The 20224-nt window shown below is 35.6% G+C and overlaps 1 long non-coding RNA gene across 1 annotated transcript in view; it reads right to left on the reverse strand.

The window, feature by feature from the left end:
- The window catches only part of LOC141378207 (uncharacterized), a 394144-nt gene that overhangs the window by 119862 nt on the left and 254058 nt on the right, over nt 1-20224 (reverse strand). The window lies entirely within an intron of this gene.

Consider the following 20224-nt stretch of genomic DNA (forward strand, 5'->3'; position numbering starts at 1 on the left):
TGTTTTTGACCGTCAGTATGATGTAGGCTTATAGTTACAATAATACTTCGACAATATGGTTTTATTGATATTTATACATAATAAAACTAGTGTGCAACTTTAGCAAAACTAATACTTTTTAGTTTTGTAGTTCAGGTCTGAAGAAATAGTTGTTGCATTTTTTAATCGTTTAAGTTCACTTGATTGACTATATACAATCTTTAATCTATGTTTGATGTTTCATTACAATTTTTAAGGGTCTCTGACAGATTGCTTTTATTAATTAAATTTATTATGTTAATCAACATTAACTGTGTGCGTCAGCAGGTAGTTTTTGTTATGTTCATAATTTAATAAAGCTCCCTCAAAACACACAGGGACACACACGCTGGACTTCCAGTGTGGACTATGAATTTATTATAATAATCAATTAAATATTTTATATTTTTTATTTGTAAACTCTCGTTATTTCCTATATTAGCTTTTGGGCTTTTATAGAGGAGTTAATAAACATATTCAAGGTCGTGCACAGATGTGTAGCATTTTGATTGTATGTAGTGGGCCGCTCAGGCACAAAATGCCGGGGCCAATGTTTTTTTGTCCCAGTCCAGCCCTGCCCTTAAGTCACCAGATAAAATATGCGGTTGCAAAAAAAGAACAGGAATTTAAAAATGCACAAAGAAAATTAGACAAATATTTATAAGCAATGCAAAGACAGAGAAAAGAAAAAAGAAAGAAAACTCCTCAAGTTTGAGTTCATTGTGACCTGAACATTTCTGAACACACTTTGTCTTGGCACAAGTCTGATACTTTAAAAAGTTCACATTCAATTATAATTTGTAAAGGCCACTCCAATAAACATGAGGGGATTTGGCACAGAGCACAGAAGTCCGATTAGAGGATCTGGGTAAAGCCTCTGCGTGTCTCTCATGAAAAACTGTCATATAGCGACTCGAGCGCTTGGCCGGATATATTATAGATGAGTCTTCAATTATTCATCGGGAGTTTTGTTTCCGAGCGAAAAGGCGGAAAAGAGGCTCTATTAAATATGAAGATACGGTAATGAGGGTTAGGTGTCGTGTTGCCGTGGTAACGTGGGCTCGCTGGGGATTAGATCTCTTTGATGTTGTGTGGCGCGCGCTCCAGCAGGACAGTCTGTTTGACTGGTGAGTGCACGCGGAGGCGTACAGCTCTTGACCTCTGCCGTGGCGCGCTCTGACAGAGAAACATGATGAAGGAAACACTTCTGTTTTAAGTCTGACTGCGATTTAATCAGCCAGACCAGGGCAAAGAAATGGCGAAGATCTCTTGCACCTTTCGACTAAGCTTTTTATTTTATATAGGCTAGGAAAAAGTTCCTTGAACATTTTTGTCGCACCAAAATGACTTTAATTTGTTTTGTTCATAAAATATATTTTGTATTTAAACTTTAATAAAAAAAACGTATTTGTAAAATTTTCACCTTGTCTATGTTGCCCCCATTTAAACGTCACATTTAATTTCCTCTTAAAAATAAATGTAGCCTAAAGTGTTCCTTACAGCAGGCATTCCCAATTGGTGGGCACACTAGTGGGCCTTAGCGATCCAGCATGTAAGCCGCAAAATTTAAATTAACTTGATTATTGTACTATAATTATTTGATTTCATCATTTAATATGTTTTATATAAAAATGATTGATGTTATGGCATTTCTTGTTTTCTGTTATTGATTACTTCGGACTCTGCAAAAAGAGCCTCACTGTAAAATACAGACTTAACCATGGCTGCACTTCCAACCGCTGCACATCAACTATGACGTGCTTTATAAAGCAAACCGTGCACGCAAATGTAAAGGTTATGATGATTAGAGTTATAACCAGTTCGCGTGTGCCTCACGTCTGCAATTCATGTCAGTCACACATCTCCGTTGATTCATAAACTATGCATGCTCTCTTTGTGTAAACTTTTTAAAATATCAGCATAGTTGTCCAAGTTAGTGTTTTATGACACAAATGCAGGTATTTTATAATGGACGCGCTCCCATACAGGAGGATCTAGCGGTGGTGTTTAGTGAACAGCTGTTCACTACTGTCAGAGAACTCCAATAATATCCTAGAAAGCCAACCACCTTCAGATCAATGTGTTTCAACAAACTTAAAGTGTTTTACTGTATTTTATTTTTTTGGTTTATTTTTAATGGATACAATCAATAGATAAATAGTAGTCAGTCCAAGATGGGTCAGATGGGTCCCACATAGGCAGGTCCAGGTGGGTCCCACATGGGCAATCCCAAGTGGGTCCCACATGGGAAAACTCAGGTGGGTTTCGAAAGAGGTGAGCCCCGAATTGAAAATGGTTTAGAACCCCTGCCTTAAAGGGCACCTATTTTACCCTTTTTTCAAGATTTAAGTTAGGTCTTTTGTGTTTCCAGAATGTGTCTGTAAAGTTTCAGCTCAAAACACCCATCAGATTATATATTAGACCTTTAAGAATCTTGGAATTCTGTGCCTTAAACACTATATAGCTGTTTTTGTGGCCTGTGCCTTTAATGCCCGCTCTCCCCGCTTACCATTCCCAGGTGCCTGTCAGAGTGTACATCAATCTCCTCTTCGGCTGCGTCAGATAAACAGCACTGTGACAGACATGAAGGAAGCAGATGTCATGTAACGTTTGTGAGAACTACTACAGTAAGAACTTTCTCAATGATTATTTTATGTATTTGATGCAGAGTTTATACAAGCCTTTCTGCGATGATGAGTCACACACAATGTTATTACAAAGTTCACGCACATACACATACAGTTGATACACACACACAGCCCGCACATTTAACTTTGCACTGTTTTTGCATGGCAAATGTGACAGGATACACGTTAATATCCACCGCTGTATGGATATCCATTATGTTGATGTACAAAATAAACCTGATTTAATGTCCACAAACCGGGATTGAAGCATAATTGTACTGACATGCGGCTGTGGGGGTAACGATGGTAAATTCTTTTTCGTTTTTCGTTTTAAAAGCGCTTTGAACATGTAAAACTCATTCTTGATCACATTTAATGATCATTAATGATCACAGAGAGCTGAACAGATATTTTAATCCCAGATGCTTTGCACACATCCTGTCAATTTGATGATTATACGCGTTACTATGGAGACATGTTAATACACGGCTGTCAATCAGAAAATAAAATGCCTACAAAAGTTGAATTAACAAGTTCATTTGAATTCTGACGTAGCATATTAAATTCTCCTTATTTCGCCTTATAATTTGAATACGTTTTAAGAAGATTTCACATAATCAAAAGTGTCACAATTTAGCACATCCCCCTTCTCACTGATTTACTTAATGCCATAAAATATGGAGGAAAACGTCTTTATCTGTGTTATGTCCTGATAATGATGACTTACACATGTTTCCAGTTTTGACATGACACATATCTTATTTTGTTTGCACTTTTAGTTTTTCCAAAAGTGCTTGTTTGGGGTTAACTGTGATTTCTGTTAAAGAAATAATGAGTGTTGTCTGTCTTTGAACTCTGAAGTTTATTTATGACAAAGGGCAGGTTTGTATAATCAGCCTAATGTCAGAACTGGCGGGAGATCATGCAATAAAGGTACAACGTGTTACTGCAGAAATTAGACCATTCTGCAAGAATATTAAACATGATGTTATGCTTTATTCATGGTGAAAGGCTGACAGTCTTTAAATAAGTTATAAATGTATTACAGAGCTACATCTGCAAATACACAATTGTACAAAATGTCTCTGAAGTAAACCAGTGCTAAATATAGTTTCTCTTTAATATCATTTTTATTATTTTATGCCATTCTGCAACATCCAAACAAACGGTAGTAAATATCTGGAGCACTTTTAGCCAATCATCTATGGAACAGGGGTGCCTAAACTCTTTTGTATGAAGGGCCAAGAACCAAATATCATTGATAGCCGTGGGCTAAATATACCAAACTATTTTACATTAAAATTACCATGGGCAATTTCCTAATTTATTTTATAATAATAAACAAATTTATAGAAAACATTACTTCAAATCGCATTAACTAACACAGTATGACTTTTTTTAAATCATAAATTATTGCGATAAAATCATCAACAATCACATTTATAACAGTGGAGTTTAATGCTAAATACACTAGTCAAGTAGAAGCTGCCTTTGACTTAATTTACCCACCAAAGCCTCTGCACTGTCCTCTATCCGTCGTATGTACATTTTAAACTAAATCTGAGTAATTTACACCATTTACATAGTTTCAGATAGCTTTTTGTAGCTTAACAATAAAACAAACAAATGTTACATTAAATTAAAAATGGTGATGTAGTGGTGCATCAGGTAGCAATGTCATCTCACAGCAAGGAGGTCACTGGTTCGAACCTCAGCTGGGTCTGTTGGTATTTCTGTGTGAAGTTAGTATGTTCTCCCCGTGTTCGCGTGGGTTTTCTCCGGGTGCTCCGATTTCCCCCACAGTTCAAAGACGTTCAAAGACTAGTTTGGGGACCTCTGAACTAGAGAATGAACATGTTAGAAAAGCAGCAGTCCTGAAGAGAATGTAACTTGTTTTTATTTAATATTATCAGCATAAAAACCTTTCTAGTAAAAAAAAAAATACTTTGGAATCTAGCAGCACTCAAGCTACAGGAACAAGTTTCAACAAAACTGTTCAACCAAGCGATCACAAATTAGTTATTACTAATTGTGTTAAAAGTTTTCATTAATAAATGAATACATTTTTTTATGTTTATGTTTTTAAAAAAATAGCTTGTACAATGTAAAGCCTTTTGGATTTTCACTCAAGATACATTTTCTCCAAGAGGTTTAAATAAGGAGTTTGATATTTGTCCTTTTGTTTAATAATTCTTAATGTGCAATTAAGTGTTTTAGTAAGTTTTTTTTTTTGGCTATATTTTGTTGTATTTCCTTATTTTCCTTATTTTGTTGTGTTTTCTTGTGTTTTCTTATTTTGTGATGTAACATTATGGTTTGTCTCTGTATTTTCATTTTGAATATCTAAGTTGTATAATTTATAAATGTGTGTATATATATATATATTTTTATTTTTTTTCTTGTTGTGAGATAATAGGAGATCATGTGATTCGGAAATGTACAAAAAGGAGCTGCTTACTGTGATAAATACTCTCTGATAAAGAGTTGTGTGCTTGAAACGTTACACCCTTTGTGTCAGCTTTTTAAAATTTTATAAATTAGCATTTCTGCTTTGGTGTTGCCCTGTTTTTGAATGTATATTTTGCACTTTCTGCTGTATGGCTGAGCACCCAGTTAAAGTGATGTGCGTCCTTTTGTAAATACCTGCCAACACTCTCGTTTTTTTCCGGGAGTCTCCCGTATTTTAGACCTATCTCCCGTTTTGTTCTGTCTCCTGGAATTTCACCCCCCCAAAGAATTACAGTACCACACAATATTATCAGCACATTTATTGTCAATAATAGGAATAGTAGAATAATAGTAGTGTTGTATATAAGAATGGTTTTTGATAGATGACACAAAAGAAATGACTTCTGAAACTGCCAACCCAACCTGCAGTAATTACATAAAACATTAAAAAAACTACTTTACCCTAACATAAAAGCAGAATAAACTGTACTTTGTAATTAAAATATATTTTGTTGTAGGTCTTAGACCTTTTTAAACTAAGTTGATCAGAAATTTAAGCAAGCTTGGATTTGATTCTCAAAATACAGACATGTATTTGGTTTTGTTTGGCACAATAAATTGAGATGGTTGTTTTCCTGCAGTGATCTAGCAATCTTGCTTTACAGCGGTATAGTAAGAGACAGTAAAGAAGTAAAGTGATAGATCTCAATGCAAACTGACTGACAGTAATTAGGTCCATGCAGTGTGGGCATGTGTATGTGTCCAGTAAAAAGCCTTCCAGCTCTGATGTGCATCTGCTGATGGACCTGACTCACTTTCCAGAGGGCAGAAAGCAGAAAAGGCTTTGTGCTGGCTGAGTAGAGTCCTTTTTAATGCGTTCAGCTTTCCTGAGACAGCGTTCAGAATAGATGTCTTGGATTGCCGAGAGCCGTGTACCCATGATCCTTTGAGCTGTTTCAACACCTTCTGATGTAGCTGGATGTAATGTCCTGGTAGATGAAGCCTGTGGTGCACATATAAAACTGGTCAGGTTTTTTGCCTCAATGGACTCACAAGGCTATTTAGCTGCCAGAGGAACTGTTGGGTTTTCATATTGGCACACTTTATATACTCGAAATAACATTATGCAGATGCTTGAGATTTGCCAGTGCATTCCAGAGGTGCTCTGTTGGATGGATATCTGCTGACCTGGGAGGCCATTTCTGGTATTGTTATCCCACTGTCGTGCTCAAGAAACCAGTTTTAAATGAGTTGAGCATTTGTAATATTTGCAAATCATTACAAGATGGATAAACTAACCTTAAAGAGATGGAGATGGTTAGCAACAAAACTCAGTTAAAATTTATTGATACAAGGCAAGATGGATTCATTCTTACATGTTGTTCATGCCAAATTCTGACCCTACCATTCGAATCTGGCAGCAGAAGAAAGGCTGGTTTGTCCAGATGGTAAGGCGTTCTTAAGAGAAACCTTTATAATCATGACATGACAATCATGAATATAAATGAGATTTTATGCATGCTCATGACAACAATCATTAAGCGTCTTTAGCTCATTAGTTATGTTAAATTAAATGCATGGGTATCCACTAATGTCCTAATCAAACTCACACTGTGATTCATGCTTTTGTTTTCCCTTGTTTATTTATGTTTTTGAATTGCATTATGGGACCTTGATCTTTCTTCCAACAACTTTTAACTTTCCTTAAAAAGTTTGAAAAAGTCACTTTTATTAACATTTTTAATTGTTTAATGTTACAGTCACCAGCAGTCAACAGTCAATCACTGAAGGACTACAGCTCTGCCACCAAATGGACTACAAATCATAGCATGCACCGTGCACCCACACCGGTTCGTAATCTCGTCTGATTGCAAACACTCACAGCTGAAGCTGATTCTCTATAATTCATTACACAAACTATTTATACACCACATTTGCTCACACACATTGCTTAGTGTTGTTTGTTTTAGGGCTGTGCAGTTAATTGAAAATCCGGTTTCGATTTCGATTTTGGCTTCTAACGATTATGAAAAACCATTAATCAAAATAAACAATCATTGCATCAGATACCACCCTGCGATATAATCTGCATTTGGATTCGCACCTCCGTGAAAATCTTATTCAGTTACATTTACATTTATATTGTTTGTTATACATTACTTTATATTATTTCAAACTACTAAAATGTCAATAAAAGTCAATTAGTTAAACTGTACAGTTAAATTTTTAACACCAAAAGTTGACAAAGAGGCAGCATGGTGGCTCAGTAGCACATTTTAACCTCACAGCAAGTCGCTGGTTCGAGTCCCAGCTCGGCCAGTAGTCATACAGTATCAGTGTGAAGTTTGCATGTTCTCCCCTTGTTCGCATGGGTTTCCTCCGGGTTTGAGGTCTGAATTCCTGCGGATGTACTGGGAATTCAGACCTCTAACCCGACCAGATTTCTTGCGGAGCGGGAATAAATTTCATAATAAAGTGTGGGAGCGGTCGGTAACTGGTGTAATTTTGGACGGGAGCGCGCGGTCTAACAATATCGCATTATGTGAATTTAACTTGTTTGTTGCTGTCTATATGTGTGTGTATGTTTGTGTGTGTGTGTATGTGCGTGTGTGTGAATGAGAGAGAGTGCGTGATGCTGTCTGTGTGTGTGTCACTTGCTTGGTGCTTATGTGTGTATGTGTTTATACAGACATCTTGTTATAGGCTGTCTAGGCTCTGTATAGCTGGGTGGTTTTCGGTTTTGTTCTCCCCCCCGCTCGTTAGGGGGAACGAGTGCAGCGGGTAGAACAGATGCTGAGTATAAGCTGGAGCGGTCAGGTTCGGACTAAAACCTGGTGGGAGCAGGTTTCTAAATTTAGTCCCGCTGAGATCTCTACTCCGGGTGTTCTGGTTTCTCCCACAGTCCAAAGACATGCGAAGTAAGTGAACTGTCTACTATCTTTCCATTATAAAATTGTTATGTTTAAGGTCTGATTTCTTTAAAAATCTGTGACCTTCACTGCCTGGTAGATATACAATATAAAATGTGTCTCAGACTGGACAAGAAGCATAAATTCCATTTTCCCCTGCCGTGTCTCTAAAATATCACAGTTTATTTTACCCCAGTATTTTCAATAGACTCGCCTGCTGATCTTGACAGAGCTAGCAGTTACACGGTCTTTCATTTTGTTTTACGCTTGAACAACTAAATAAATGGTTAAGTGTATTTAACTGTATGTTTTGTAATTACATTACAACATTGATGCTGTAAAAGGAACTTAATGAAATTGAAAAAAGTCACATTAAGTTTTCACCGGAACTTCAATGTTGGCTGAAAAACACTAGCTGTGCATACAGCCCATTGGCTGTAGTGTACAAGTGTGTGTGAATGAGTGTGTATGGGTGTTTCACAATACTGGGTTGTGGCTGGAAGGGGATCCGCTGTGTAGAACATATGCTGGAATAGTTAACAGCTCATTCAGCGGTGGCAACCCCTGAAATAGAAATTAAGCTAAAAGAAAATGAATGAATGAATTAAAAATTTACAGAGATCAACATCCCATAATGCAATTCTCAACTGTTAAATGAATGGAAAACTAAGAATACAGAAACTGTTAATTAACAGATATTTTACAGTGCATAATCTTAATATAGTGTATTTGATTTGATGCTCCGTGTATTATCACAAAGTGGCACAAAATCACTTTTAAAAGCCTCATTTCATTTTACCTTTCTGATGGAATGATCTTTCCAGCCTCATCCAGAATGCAGAATCTCGTAGATATTCAAGAGACAAAAAAAACCTTTCCATAATCCCTCTAGGTTCTAGCTTGTACTAACACTTCTTGTGTTTATGGCCTCTCTATAATTAATCGCTTGTTGTATTCCTCATTTGAAAGTTGCTTTGGGAGAAAGTATCTGTTAAATATTAATGGCAGGCATTCTTGTATGTATTGTATTTTTATACACAGAATTGTTTGTGTTTAGATGAAGGGTGAAATCGCAGTCTTATTTAGTGGGTTGCTTCATTCCTGAGAGGAAGCAACTTCCCTGCATCTCGGAAGAGACGCAAAGCTAAAATTACATCATCATATGACACAATAACTAAACAGACACGAGTGAGTGGACGCATTCATAAACAGACCCACTGAATCATACCTTATTTTATTTTCCAAGCACGTACCGTGATATTATAAGCCATAGTTAATAATAGGTGTAGAATCAGGCACCACTTATCACTTGCAAACACATTTTTATATAACGCTGTTGAAAACAACAGCATAAACAAGCCTAAGATGCATTGCTGGTCTTGCTGGGTTACACAAGTTTATGATGAGGGTATTTACAAAATCATCTTCCAGCATGCCCAGATGACCCACAGTGTCTAGGTTTGGATCTATTAGATGTCTTTTAAACACAAACACACGTCTTTTGTTTTGCAATGCAGAAATAAGATATTTTCTGTGACTGTGCTAGACTTCCAATTCATTAGCAGTTATATGTAAATAAATGTCAGTAAAAACTAAAGCTCTTGCACAGTAAGATAGTGTGTTTGTAATACAATGCATCCAAATGATATGAAAGCATATTATAAAGTAGAGATATACCAGAAGTATGAAAATGTAAGATTGGCTCGCCCAAAACTATAACATAAAGACACATTTTTACAGCACACACAGTCATGAGTCAGACATATGTTTTGAAAACTAGCAGAAACTAGCTAGAGCAACCATATTAAAATATTTTTTTGAATAGGATCCATTACATAGTCTGTAGCTTGTCATTGTGCATCATTACGCATCATTCATACCGATTAGAGATGAAAAGAAATTGAAGAAAGCATCATGATGTGCTACAAATAATTCGATTTGATTGGCCAGTTTACTTCAATTTGCTAATATTATAGAAACAACCAACCTCTTTGTTCTCTGAATATCTATCAATTTTGACTGATCTTGTTAAAGTGGAGTTAGAAGTTTTGCAGATATGAAGATTGGTTTACATTATACATTCAATTTACATAAAGGCTAGGTTGTTTCATCTAAAATTTTGATCAATTATGTAGAAACCCATACAACAAAGTTACAAAAATGCAACTTTGGGTTGGGGTCTAAACAAAACAATGTATTTTCAGCAATATCTCAGCCGGCACTTGGTGTCAAAACACAAAATATTTATAATTTAAGAAGTTTTTTTTTATTTCCCTAAAAGCATCGATTCCAAATTTACACTGGATTTTGTATCCCTCCAATCAATATAAAATACCTTGATGTCAAAAGGACATTAAATAGACATTCAACATTACCGTAAGACAACGTCAAAAATGTATTATAGGACAGTCATAATGCATTTTAGTGTGTTTTTTGACACCAATATTAAATGTCAATTTGATGTAATTTTGACATCAACGTCAACTGACATCAAATCAATTTGCAGTTTTAACCAGGCTGATCTCACGAGGAAACATAAGTAATTTACGCTTTTTCAGTTTAATGGCTAATTCGTAAGAATTCGTACAAGTTCAGTCATACAAAAAAGTACAATTGTGAAAAGGAGGCGTGGCACCCAACCCCTCCCCTAACCCCAACCGTCATTGGGTGATGAGCAAATCAAACTTAATAGTTTGAATTAGATCGTACAAATTCATATGAATTAGCCACGAAATCAAAAAGTTACAAATTGCAGCGAGATTGCGTTGGCTTTAACATATTTTTTGATGTGTTTTTTGATGTTGTTTTTAGTGTTGAGAAAAGTTACTTTAGAAAGTAATGCATTAAAATATTGAGTTACACCTCCCAAAAAGTAACTAAGTATATTACTTTTAAAAAGTATAAGTATATTACTTTTAAGTTACTTTTCCTTACCTGCCTGACATTTTTTTGGTCTAGTCAAATTATTTGTTTTATCTGGAGACACATGATGCCACAGTATTCGAGAACTTGGAAATATGTGCTCTGGGCTACGTATGGTTGCATATTGTGAACAAACACAATGAACAATATGGGGCGGTTGGCCACTATTGACAACTTCTGTTCCTTTTCGCTCTATATAACATTATAAATTTAGACCCATCTCCTGCTACCCTCCCATTTTGTTAATTCTCCTGGAAAACGTATGCAATTTCACCACCCTTCCTGGTCCTCAGTCTGTACACCCCTGGATCACCAACTTTGTTATAGTATGCGATCGAAACCTGGCCCATGGTACAGTTACTTACTTGGTTCTCAGTTGTTATTCACATGCCGTCACCCCCGACACCAAGCCATTCACCCAACACCCCCCACTTGGGTTCTCCCGGATTTTCATATAAAAATGTTGGCAGATATGCAGTTGATACATCTGCAATGCTTTATTAAAAATACAGATTTCAGCAATAAAAAAAATAGAGGAGCATAGACAGGTCGATAGACAGGCAAGGTTCGGGGCAAGCAGAGAACAATAACAGTCAATTTAATCAAAACACAGGCAAAACACTATGAAAAACGCCCAGTAATGACTGCTGATCTAGACCTTGCATCAAACTGCACAAAACAAGGCCTTCTACGAGCGAATACAAATTAGATGCACCTGCCATCGTAATCAGTCTCAGGCAAGGAGGCTTATTGGGGTTGGAGTCCAAATAGACCCGACTAAAATTTGGGTTATAGTTCCCTCTGGTGGTGCGCAAGGGAGGAAGTTGGAGATCCATTTACAACAGATTTAGGGAAGGGGGGAATGGGCAGTGAGCAGCAGCTAGTATAAACACGACAAGCCAACTGGCTTCTCGAACGTTGAAGTTGACAGTGGTCTCTGGTGGAATTACAAGCAATGGCTTGTATGTGAAAACGTGCCACAGTAATGTATTTGAGATCTTAAAAAATGTACACGGCAGGCTCTAGTGAACTTGTCAAAACAAAAACTGCAAGTAGACAAAAATCAGGGTATATATTTCCTGGTTCTCAAATATGTATCCCTGGGAATGTTTCTCCAATGAGCCTGGGTTGCAATATTTTGACTTGCATTAGGTCTGCAGAAAGCTTGTGTGGAAGAGAATTTGGGAGATAGAATTACTGGAAACATCAGCTGAAACGGAGGTTTGTGTAATCCAAAATTTTTCTGTGGTGGAGGAACATGGATGTCTCTGTGTGTATGTGAATGAAGAGAGTTGCTTTTCTGTATGTGTGTGTGTGTATATTCTAGCTGCTTTTAAAGTATGAAATTGGGCCAGCTTCATTCTGTAGGAGAAGAGCGGATTTTTTTTTTTTGAGGAAATATACACCGGCGATAGAGACAAACACAGCCGTTCACAGAATCCTCAGTACTGAGGCGCTTTGAGTTGTAACCCAAACAGCCTTTCATCATTTCCCTGTATGACGGTACTTTGTATCACCTGAGAGATGTCTGCGCTGAGGCCACAACAACTGCGCTTGCTGTGTGTCGCTGATTGTTTGATCGCAGTCCCAAAAGGCACACGGCTTCATTCAAAGAGACACTCGTTTGCCTTTTTCCTCGAGCCTGAATAATTCAAAAGCACTATTGTTTCCTGTGAAAGCGCATAGTCAATTGCATAGTCATAGAAAACTGAAATTTTGTTTGATGACAGTGTATACATGAATTCTCCTGGTCAGAAGTCAATCTGGGGAGAATGACTAGTGATGGAGACTGAGTTTTGCCGGTGCCACAGGCTTTTTATTTGAAGATTCTTTATTGCCACTGATGATTCCATGAAGAAACATTAACATCTGTGGAATCTTTTTATTGACAAAAGTTTATAGTTGTAAAAGAATGTCATTTAAATCGTATTTTACATTAATTAAAATATTTTTAACGGCACTTTACTAAGAGCTTTTTGGAGATCCACAGACCCTTTAGTAACCTTTTTTGAAGACAATTTTGTGTAATCAATGCCAAAAATTCCTCTTATCACATATTTATGCCTCTAACTAAAAGTAATTAATTTAAAGATGCTGTCATGTACTGTATGTGAATCATAAATCATTTGTTTCAAAATATATATTTATTGAATGTGAACGATGTGAAACACCATTACACCATATGATGACTAACTTGGGTTTACAAGATATAATGAAAAGTATTTAGAATGATTCAAAATTGTAAATGGTCTTTTATATTTACTCGGCAAGGTCAATAACCATGGTATTAAAAAATGTAATAAATGGTGGATTAATGATTTTGCTTAAATTATTCAAGGAGCATTTAAGATAGAATTCCATTAGTAATATAACTATGTATTTGTTTTAAATAAAACAGTACATTGTTAACCCTTGCTGTAGATTATGCTGTAAATAACTTTAAAATAGCCAAAGTGTTGCTGTAATACAAGAAAATGAGTAGGATTTGTATGAAATTATGCGATGCAATGAATCAGTTACAGTAATTTACTTAATGTAACCATTACAGGTAATTTTGACAATAAATGGTAAATGGTGCTGTTAAAAAAATACTATTCCATCTACTCTATACAAGTGCATTTATCTTAATAAGATATGCTGCAATAACACATACGCAGGCTGGCTGTCTTATATTAAATAAATGTGTTGCCCCCTTAAGGGAGCCAGTTGTTTGATTTGTTTCCTTTGAGTGTGTTCTATTCTTTGTCTATCAGTTCAGATGCAGAGTCTGATAAATGTTTTTAGCCTTAAATAAGAATCTACAATAAGTAAGTCAAATGTTTTCAAATATTTTGAGAGTTTCTAAAATAAATAAAATTTTTAGTATTTTAAACTTTGTTCTAGAAAGCTACATTGCTAGCTAGTTAGAATCTCACAACTTCTTACTTTACATTACATTCATTTAAGCATATTTATTGACAGCTCAACTTGCTTATATTTTGTTTTTACTTCATTGCTTTTGCCGTAATGTATAAATGCAAACAGTGCAATGCACCTTTTAGCAACTTGGCAGTTTTTATACACATAAAAAACATTCAATTCCAATCTCCTCAGTAAGGTCGTGTGCAGAGAAATCATCACAGGGAATCACAAAAAGAAGATACTGTACATATAGCCATACACATGCAAACCTTCACTGTCAGATTCCAAATTGTGACCTTGTTGCTTAAAAATTTTCAGAGCTTTGTTTCCAACTGTGAATTCATATTAGGGACAATAGAAAAATTTGTTGCCTTGAGCTTTTTTAGGTAAATAATTAAAAAAAGATCTTTGCATGCTTGGTACGTGTTGCTGTTTTGGCAAACATTATAATGAGAATGGTGTCTGTGATTGTTTTCATGTGAAATTTTATTTCTTTTTCGAATATATCCCAAGTGATGATATTTAACGTAGCAAAGAAATTGTTACAGTGTTTCATATTTTTATTTACTTTCTCTATAATTAACTTGCCTAGTTTACATAGTTAAGCCTTTCAGTTGCACTTTAGGCGGAATATTGTAAAAAATAACAAGTAAAATTGTGTTTTAAAAAAACCTCTCCACTAATCAGCACCTATATTTTTGAAGAGGCTCAATGATTTTGAATGGAAAACCTAAAACTGCATCTAACTTAATACAAACATGTATTTTGCCTGTCAGATCATTTATGTCTTTTGAATTCTTCCAGAAGTCACTATTACAACACATATTGTAATATTTCTTTATTTTCCTAAGTAATTTAAATTTAGGGAATCACCTAAAACTACCAAAAACTACATCATAAAATAACAAAGGGCTCACCTGTATATTTACTTAATACAACATTTCATTTTAATAAGTTGTTTTTCCCCACGGCACAAATGGTAGTGACATTTTTGTGGGTGTTTCTGGCCATGCCAACGAAGTCTATTGGCTAGCTCCAGCCAATAAAGCGACTTTGCTGATCTTTTAATGTTATAGCCTATACATTCATTCATTTATTTTCTTGTTGGCTCATTCCCTTTATTAATCTGGGGTCACCGCAGCGTAATGAACCGCCAACTTATCCAGACGTTTTTATGCAGCGGATGCCCTTCCAGCCATGACCCATCTCGGGAAACGTTTAACACACACACACACACACACACACACACACACACACACACACACACACACACACACACACACACACACCCACACACACACACACAAACAATTTAGTCTACCCAAGTCTTTGGACTGTAGGGGAAACCGGAGCACCCGGAGGAAACCCAATGCAAACGCAGAAAGTTCCACATAGAAACCCCAACTGAGCCAAGGTTTGAACCAGCGACCCAGCTACCTTCTCGCTGTGAGCCGACAGCACTACCTACTGCGCAACTGCGTCGCCCTAGCTGATACATTTATGTAGAAATAATGATATTTAATTTTTATCATAAATTGTAAAATAATATGAATAAAATAATAAAAGAATATATTCTTTTGCACCCAAGTCATGTTGGCTGCTGGTGTGAATGTTCAGGCATAGGCCAATAAACCAGCTTTACCCCTCCCCCGCCCCATGGTACTCACTGCTAGCACACAAATCACTTCTGCAACTGAAAAAAATTATGAAAATAATGTGCAGCAAAATTCATGCCAACTTGTGGTTGTAGGGTGAAACTTAAAAAAGTGCCTAGGTAAATTTGCTGTACACATTTGTGTATGATATTTAACAATTTAATCTTCAACTTTGAATTCAAAACATGGGCTGTGTGTGCAAACCAAGACATTCACCTTTTCACATCTTAGCTGTAAGTGTAAATTTCAACTTACACATACAGTACAAATATTATTGTCACAGGTTTCACATTCATATGTGCAATCTCTTGAGAGTTGCTACTGGTTTACCTTCACAGGCTGAAGCCCAGCAGAGTTTACTTTCCACCCTGCAACGTGTAGATTTCCAAGAAACCTCAATTAGCACTAAATTAGTTTGATCAGGTGTGTTTAATTAGGGATAAAGCTTAACTCTGCAAAGCTATGCGCCCAGGAATGTTGCGGTCCAAGGTTATTATAGTTAAAAAAAAAACAAAAAAAAAAAAACGAAAACTAAAATGTAAAATAACTGTCGATAACTGAAATAAAAATAAAAACGAGTTTTTAAAAAAAAACTAAAACTAACTGAAACTGTATTGTGTACATACAAAACTAACTGAAACTAACTAAAATTATGAGAGGGGTCTGGATGCAGACCTGGTGCAGTGCAATCTGAGCTGCATCCAATGCTTTTTAATGGGCTCACCTAACCCCACCCCTAACCCTACCTGTCACAGTGACGTCACTCGCTCCATTTGAGTGCATTGTGTCTGACAGTGCATTGCTGAGTGATGCAATCTCAGCTTGCATCATAAAGGCTGCATCCAGATACTATTAAACAATTATTGCAAAAACCTCCTTTGTTTTCGTATTTGTGAATGTATTTAACACGTAATCTTACTGTAAGCCTTTTAGAAGTAAATATAATCCGCGCTGCTGGTGTTTGTGTTTGACCCTTTCGCACCTCAGATTCTTCTGCTGCCATTGGCCAGGTAGAGCGGTTCTCTTTCAGTCATCCTCGCTGTTGCTCCGCCGCCAAAAACAACGAGTGGACATGACAGCAGCACGGTGACAGCATTAAATACAGACACTTTAAACTATTACTTTAACAAATTTATGCCCAATATTGTGTTTTATTTCTGTATCACGATCACGAACGAATCTTTTTTTTTACCGGATCTTCTAAGTGAACCAGTTGAACTAGTTCACCAAATCAAACAGAATCATTTAAAACAATTTGCATCTCCAGTAAGCACTTATCCACAAACTACTTACTTTTTAACAAGCCCAATAACCCCCTCTGACTCTAAATAATCCAATATATACTCTCATTCAGTTATTAGAACAGTGACGTTACACTGAGAAGCGGTGAACCGATAATACTGCACATGCGTAATTCAGTGAACCAAACACAAACAGTACAGCCTGCTGTGTGACTGAACTAAGCTTGAACAACTGCAGCGCGAGTAAACCGAGGGCTTAAATGAGAGGATCTGGTAAAAAAACATAAGTTTATTTCATAACAGTAAATCGTAATGGAATTTAAATAAGTGAATCATGATTCAGTTGGGTTGCAAAACTTTTTTTCATGATTTTTTCAGATCATGGTAATGTTTTAACTGACTGAAATTACTATTGCTTATTACATAATGTTGAGTCCTAACATCCGCGTTAAATATATCTGCACTTCCCATCACTACTGTGTGCCTAACCTCAGAGTAGCCTTGCACTCATATTGTACTTAGGGCTGCTATCTTGTGGGCTGTTGCATTTGAATTTGAGAATGGGTTTGGTATTGGTAGATAATTGTGTTCATGTGTTCTCTAAATACAGGTTTTAAAAAATGTATGACTGAGTTTTTGTTATACAATATTTATCCTGTTGATTTTAAATCTTGCAACTAACAAATATCCTCGTTTAGAAAAAAAAAACTAAACCTAATACTGAAACTAATAAAACTTAACTAAAACTAAGTCATTTCAAAATATAGAAACTAATAAAAAACTATTAAATCTACCTCTAAAACTAACTAAAACTAACTGAATTGAAAAACAAAAAGTCAAAACGAAATAGAAACTAAAACTAATGAAAAACCCAAAACTATTACAACCTTGTTGTGGTCACATTAGAGTTTGTGCTTTTGTTTTGGTTTTCGACTGGTCTAACCCAATCACGTGATGTGATTTTGTATGTCAGAGTTCACCAACTTTCCATGCAGCAAACTGTGAAACTTGTCACATGAGTTTTCATTTTCAGTCTGTTGCATTTGCATGCGTATGAATGGAAGTCCATGGGGCGAAAACTGCAATGTGACCGCAGCTTTACATGTCATGCCGCAGTCACACTAGAGTTTGTGCATGCAAAATTCTGTTGAACGGCACTGCGAAAAGGGGCAGGACCAATTGGGTCTCACCCAATCACAAGATGTGATTTACATTCATACTCATGCGAATGCTTTAGACCAGAAAAGCAAGCTTGTGCAACAAGTTTCGCAGTTTGCTTCATTGAATAGTTCAAGCTTGGTGAATTCTGAACTATAAAAATGCATCACGTGATTGCATGAGACCAATTAAAGATCAAAACAGGACCTTTAAGAACAGAAATGTTAAATATTGTACAATCGCTCGCTTATTTTTTTTATGTCTAATCATCTAGTTTTATCCTGCCACTTTTCACAGCACCATACTACAGAATTTTGCATGCACAAACTCTAGTATGACTATGCATTAGGCTATGGTCACACTGCACTTTTTGCCATTTTGGTGAATTCTGACCTGCGAAATTGCATCACTTGATTGCGGGAGCTGAATAGAAAATCAAAACATGACCTCTTTGTACAGAAATTAAAAATATGGATCAATCGCTTGCTTTTTTATTGTCTAATCGTCTTGTTTAATCCCACCTCTTTTTGTAGAATTTCACAAGCTCAAACTCTAGTGTGACCGTGGATTAAGTAAGATGATATGGTAACACTTTACAATATCACACTAAAACATTTACTAGGCATTATCAAATAGTGAATTCATTATCTGTTAAGCATCAACTCTACATTGATAAACGTTAGTAAGCAGTTTATAACTGCAGCTACAAATGCTGTAGTCTAGACTTAAAAGCACATTTATAATGTGCTTAATAATTGTACTTTTATAATTTGTTAAAGATTTTTTTCCATTACTAAATTAAGTATTGCATTATATACAAACCAGTTATTTAAACATGGCTGGTGTTTTTTTAAGATCATTCAGATTGAGTTAGTAAATGATTAATAAAATATTCAAATTAACATTTATAACTCTTATTATTCAGGCATATACTTATAGTTAATTTTTATGTTAATAAATGCTTTATTTACTCAACTTCATTCAGTTTTGTGACCTAATCTAAAGTGAGGACTATTCATGCTTTGTAAATCCCTTATAAATGACAATTAAAGACTCAGTTAAATTCTAAACAGTAAAAAAAGAACATAAACAACCTCATTTCTATTCATTTGAAGATACACAAATGAAACTGTATCAAATGAAAAATAAAAACTAAACCTTATCTAAAACTAAATTTCTTGTACAGTTTCATGAATTCATTTTCTTGTCGGCTTAGTCCCTTTATTATTCCGGGGTCGCCACAGCAGAATGAACCACCAACTTATCCAACAATTTTTTACGCAGCTGATGCCCTTCCAGCCGCAATCTATCTCTGGGAAACATTTCTTTGGACTGTGGGGGAAACCGGAGCACCCGGAGGAAACCTACGTGAAGGCAGGGAGAACATGCAAACTCCACACAGAAACACCAACTGAGCCGAAGTTTGAACCAGCAACCCAGCGACCTTTTTGTTGTGAGGCGACAGCACTACCTACTGTGCCACTGGCTCGCCTCTTGTACAGTTTAAGCATTGCATTCTGTGGTATTGTTAAATTATTATATTGTTGTTGTTTTATTCAATTTGTCGTATTTTACACTCCTGTTATCCAGCAAAGATTGAACTTTACAGTAGTTTGACTTTATAGATAAGATTGCAAAGATTATTGTTCATTTGATACTGAGCCGTTAATAGTCATTTATAAGGGATTTATAAAGCATACATAGTCCTCACTTTAGATTAGGTTGAGTTAATAAAGCATTTGTTTACATACATAGTAACCATTACTACATGCCTGAATAATACAATATATAAATGCTAGTTTCAATAGTTTATTAATCATTTACTCAGTCATTCTGAATGATCTTTAAAACCTGCAGCTACTCTTGATACAAATGGTTTGTAGGTAATGCAATACTTTATTTACTAATGAAAAATCAACCAGTTACCAAGTATGAAAGTACAATTATTAAGCACATTATCAATGTGATTATAAGTCAATAATACAGCATTTGTAACTGCAGTTATAAACTGCTTACTATTGTTTATTAATGTAGAGTTAATGCTTAACAAAAAAAGAAGTAACTAGATGCTAATGCTTAATAAATGATTCATAGTGTGTAGTTAGTAAAAAGTGTTATCGATGAGGGTTAAATATTTGTCATCTGTGCTATATACACTGTTGCTGTTTAGTCACTGTAATGATTTGTTTACAGTAATTTACTGGCAACACTGTTCCCAGTTACTCTGAATATTTATAAAAAATAAATTATATTATATTTTAAATCTAATATATTTATATAATATGAACTAAATGTATCAATAAAAACAACAGTTTACTACAATTATTCTGCGCAAATCAAAGATA

This window comes from Danio rerio, chromosome 16, assembly GCF_049306965.1.
Source record: "Danio rerio strain Tuebingen ecotype United States chromosome 16, GRCz12tu, whole genome shotgun sequence".
Classification (NCBI taxonomy): domain Eukaryota; kingdom Metazoa; phylum Chordata; class Actinopteri; order Cypriniformes; family Danionidae; genus Danio; species Danio rerio.